We start from the raw sequence: 5,383 nt of genomic DNA, 5'->3' as shown, positions 1-5,383 counted from the left end.
CTTACATTTTTGACAGTTTTTGAAATTCTTTTGTTCTTAAAGTTGAAATATTCAAATAGTAAATCATTTATATAGTGTTCTAAAGCATTTTTTCATATATTTTTCTTTGAAAATATTAATTTACTAATTCATTTAGAACATGACAAAATTATCGACTTGTACTGTGACTGAATTCCAAAGGCATTGCAATACAATATTTCTCTTATTCTAAGAATTTTAGGTTATAGTAAAAAGCTATCTAGGTAGACCGTACTGTAAACCTAGCTGAGCAAATAGTTTTGTCTGATTCCAGTTTTACTTCATTGCCTCAAAATGGCAAGACATTTGCTAATTGAAATTGAAAAAAAAAAAACAGAAAAAAGACCAAATAAAATAAAAACCTACATAAGGAAAACATCTAAATCCATAGGCAAGTGACTTAAGAAATAAGCAAACACAAAAAGCCTTCTAAGCTTTTTATATAATAACAAAAATATTCTATAAGATAAAAGAAAGCAAACATTAAAAAGATCATACTTAAATTGTGTAATTAGTTTCAGAGATGAGATTTAAACTGTTCTGTGAACACAGAGATATATAGAAATTTTATACAAGTACTGAAGTAAAACACGAGAAGGAACATTAGAACTTTTGAACAACTTAAAAAAAATATTCTTCCAAACAAGAAATGATATTACATGAAGTACAGTCTAAAAATTTTAAATGGCAGATGTTGAACAAAAAAGGAACAGTTTCTTGAAAAAGAAAAGTTAGCACCAATTAAAGAAAAAATAAATTGAAATCTTAGGAAAACACGTGGCATTTGGGAAAATAAAACAATCATAAATGACCTTGAGAATAGAATTCAGCAAAATGTTAAACTCAAGGGTCTAAAAGGAAAATATAACTAAGCAGACTGAATACTCCAATATTGAATGCTCACCCCAAAACCATGCTTCAAAAAGCAAGTATCAAAGAGTCTATTAAAGACAGGACTATCTCTTCTCCTTATAATGATGCAAAAGTGGCAGCCCCAAGGGAAGATGATTGGTGGGAGACAATATCAACAGATTAGAGTACTTCTCCGAGATAACAAAACAAAACAGAGTAAAGAACAACAAAGAAACAACTTATTTCTAACTTGGAGGGAAAGCTGAGCAGCTAGATGGTGGGAGAGGACACACCCAGGGAGACAGCTAGGCTTTTGAGTATTTCTCCCCTGCTGTGACAGTAAAGCTTGCAAGCATTTGTGGGAAGGCTAAGGATGGTTTGACTTCATGCTGTGGTATGCTGTATTAGCTTCTTTGCTATTATGATGAATTTGACTTTCTGGTGTTGGGATTTGGTTTTCTGGTGTCTGAATTAATGTTTTGCTTCTGTTTTCTATATGGAGAGTCTGTTCTATTTTGTACTTGAGGACTATACCAGCATATTTGCAGTCATTCTAATTGCTGTGAATATTGAATTGGTGCTATAGAAAGGAATGAGGAGAGGGGGAGGAAAAGAAAGAAGGAGGAAGGAAAAAGAGAAAGAAAGAAAGAAAGAAAGAAAGAAAGAAAGAAAGAAAGAAAGAAAGAAAGAAAGAAAGAAAGAAAGAAAGAAAGAAAGAAAGGAAGGAAGGAAGGAAGGAAGGAAGGAAGGGAGGAAGGAAGGAAGGAAGGAAGGAAGAAAGAGAAAGAAAGAAAGAGAGAGAAAGAAAGAAAGAGTGAGAAAGAAAGAGAGAGAGAGAGAAAAGAGAGGAAGGAAGGAAGGAAGGAAGGAAGGAAGGAAGGAAGGAAGGAAGGAAGGAAGGAAGGAGGAGGGAGGGTCAGCATTGCCCAACCAGAGTTGACCAGTTGGATCCCTAGTAAGGCAGCTACTAATATGCACAGATTGTTGTTTGCCCTTCACAAAGTCTTGAGCAAAGGATTACCCAAACATGGTGTGTCTACATCTATGATTGCACTATTTTCTATGAGCAAAGCAGAATTGTAATAGTTCCAAAGTAATATGAGGTTTGCAAATTTAAAGATATCTCTCCAAATGTTCATGTGATTAATTTTGTCTAACCTGTGGTAGAATCTTCCAAGCTCATATTTTTCTGATCAAAAACAGTTGCACACACTGTACCTTGACTCCAACACAGTAAGATCTATTTGGCCCTCTTTAAGAATAAAGGACAACAACAAATTTACAGATTGATATATTTATAAATATGTTAGTGATATAAATCGTATTTGATGCTTCTGGGTCAGCAAAGTTTTTGTCTTTCTTAATTTTTTTTTCCTGAATAGTATTAACCCATTAATTTCTTCATTTCATCACCTTTCCTAACTTTGCAATGATGTCAAAAAATATCAGATTGTTCATTAATTTCATTCGGATGATCCTATGAAGTTCTTTATAGAATTTCTCCATTTCATTATTTCCTTTAAAATTCTTGAACTTTGTTTTTAAATAGATTGTTTATACATACATACATATATACAAACACACTATATGTAAGTACTCTATATATGTTGTATGTATACCATATAAATATACTACGTATAAATATAAATACATATAATGTTATATATCTGTTTATGTATGTATTAAGTTAATTGTCTTATATTTCATTCTTTTTGTCCTTATTTTAAAATATGATTTTTCTTTCTTATTTTAGTATTCTACAGAAAAAAGGTACCTCTGAATTTTGTTTGGTATTCTCTTTCTTTGCTGTACTTATCAATTTTCCCTATTAGTTTTGTCACTTATTGTCTGGATTTTAAAGAAACAAAACACTTTGATTAATAAAGAGAGATCATCTTGTCTCCTTTTCAGTGATATTTACTGCTATCAATTATTTCTAATTTTTAGTGCATTGGATAGTATTTCTAATATCATAAAAAACAATATTGGAGAGAAGGAACACAATAATTTTGTCCTGAAACCTCTTAGGAAATCTTATGGTTCATCTTCATTAAAATTTATTAATTTTTTTGTTTATATGAATAGTTATGCTAATTGTTTCATAATTGTTAATCATCCTTTCATCTGAGGTATTAACCAAAAATATTCATTATACATAATGTGTAGGATATCTTTGTGTATATGTAAAAATGAGGATTTGTGATTATATTATGTGTAAGATTTTGTCCAACTACAATATCACATGACATATTGCCATGTAGATGCAGGATAAAGGGGAGAATATTTAGCCAATTCAAACCTAAAACAGATTACAGAAAATTAATAGATGAGTGACAAAAAAAATGTTAATTTACAAACTTCAGAATGACTGAAGGATTCTATAAATTGTTTTCTGTAGAAGATGATTTTCTTTTTATCTCTCTCTGAAATTAACTCTCATGCATGAAGGAAAACCACAACAATTCAATATTTGCACCGTGGACAAGAAGTATTAATGATATCCCTCAAATATCTTTGGTAATATCCCTGGGCTATGGGGAAAGAAAGTTTTTCTAAAATGATTCATTAGGAGTCCATCTGGAAAACAGCTGCTAGAGAATGACACATTCCATCTGGTAGTTTGCTATTTTTGTAAATTCTTGCTAACAAGGTGCTAAGCTCAGTTATTTCTAAAGGACTAAAGGATTACAAGTTCTATGTGTACTTTCTATATTTCAGTGCCCTTGTACAAACACCCCCTGTCTCTCCCTAGTTATAATTCTGTCTGCAGGGGAGGCCTTAAGGATTTAGGAGAAATACCAATCAATTTTTTCAAGCACTATTCTCTGTATCAAACTTTTTTCTTTCTGTATATGAGTATGGGGGTGGTAGTGGTGGTGGTGATGAAGGAACTGATTTTTCCATTTATTGTTTTAATTAGAACACTGAGAAATTTAACTTCCAGGAATAAATAATCAATTAGGTTTCTAGTTATGAATCTAGTTTCTAGATGAAGAATTATGCTTGAACATATACCAAAACTAATACTTTTGGCAGAATTGGAAATAAAAGGAATGTTTTTCTTTTATAACATTACCTCCCTGCAGAGATCATATTTTGAATTCTTTTCAGAGATGAAGTTTGGGGAGGGTGACTATTCAATGGCATTACAGTCAATGTGAGGTATATTTCTATGTGTCATGTAATAAGTGAATTATGCTATTTATTCATTTACTTCATTATGGTATAATGAAAGGCACTATAATACTTATCACAGTACAAAAAGTTAAGATTCTTTGAAGGAATATTCAGGATCTATGTACAGATAGATTGACTATTATTTTGCTGTGTATCATCTTTAGACCTAGATGAGTGGAACTGGGAGCCTCTTACTTTAAAAGACATTACACATCCATAAGAGTTTTTCTCTCTATTAAGTGAGGAAGTGCAGGTCATGTTAAATTGGAACTAACTACTGGTTCTCTCTCGAGATGTCATCTTTTTCAGAATATGCCAAACGAATGGCGAGACTGAGTGCTCAAATATTTGGACAAGTTGCCAACTCCCCCCACCCCCCCACACACTTCCAAATCCATGAAAGTAGTGCATTTATTTAGTGAACAGCCTTTGACCAAAAGGAAGGAGGCTTATGACTGGTATCCACCTCACAACACCTATTTTGCTCTCATGAGGAAACTCTGTTTCTTTGGTCTTTACAGAGATGAAGATCAAGACTTTAAGGAAACACTAATGAAACTAAAGAAGCTTTGTGGAAAAAGCAAACCAAAGAAAGGAGAAGAGAAAAGATTGGCTGCAAATAAATAGTGCTGGACCAATCTTTGGACCAACTGGTGCCTGAGGTGAGAAAGAAGTACACATGCTTCTTATTTTTCCACTCTCAATAAAAATACAGTTTCCTAAATTGATGGTTATTAGCCCAAGAATTATCCTGCTTATCTAATCACTCATCATGCTGAACAAAGATTGTACTCCTGAACCTATTTTGGTCCTTAAAACTTAATTTTGGCCTTGAAAGTTCTGTGACTATGTCATCTATTGTATTCTCAATGAAATTATTAATATGTAAGTATTTGCAAATTTTCTAGTAAAAAAAAGAATTCTTCTGACATATACCCAATGTTAAAGTGAATTGTAGATCCCATTTCCTCTTGTGTTCTTCAATATTTTGAAATATGATGTCTTTTAATAACAGCAATGCAAATTATAAAGGATAGAGAACAAGAGACTAAGTTACTTAAAATTCAAAAGATTACATTTTTGTTGTTGTTGTTGAAATAGGCAAAAGATTGCAAAGCTCCTCATGTTTTAAATTGGGTGATTCAGTTTATGATTTAAAAATATGATACATCGGTAATTATTTTTAAATCAAATAAATTTCCCAAAATACTTCCTTTGTCTATAAAATAGAAAAGCATCTTTTAATATTATATGGCAACTGTTGTATGTGTATTTGTTGTTATCCTAATGACCTAAATCTAAAAATATTGTGTAATTTTATTGATGAGGAATTAAA

At 31.8% G+C, this 5,383-nt stretch overlaps 1 pseudogene; it reads left to right on the top strand.

The window, feature by feature from the left end:
* Positions 1 to 4,340: 4,340 nt before the first annotated feature.
* On the top strand, positions 4,341 to 4,674 carry LOC138170871 (small ribosomal subunit protein mS33 pseudogene; annotated as a pseudogene).
* The last annotated feature ends 709 nt before the right edge of the window (positions 4,675 to 5,383 follow it).

Source organism: Petaurus breviceps, unplaced genomic scaffold, assembly GCF_028583685.1.
Source record: "Petaurus breviceps papuanus isolate PSGF00001 unplaced genomic scaffold, PetGlider_PUasm1.0 40, whole genome shotgun sequence".
Taxonomy (NCBI): Eukaryota; Metazoa; Chordata; class Mammalia; order Diprotodontia; family Petauridae; genus Petaurus; species Petaurus breviceps.
This window is presented reverse-complemented; position numbering and strand designations above follow the sequence as displayed.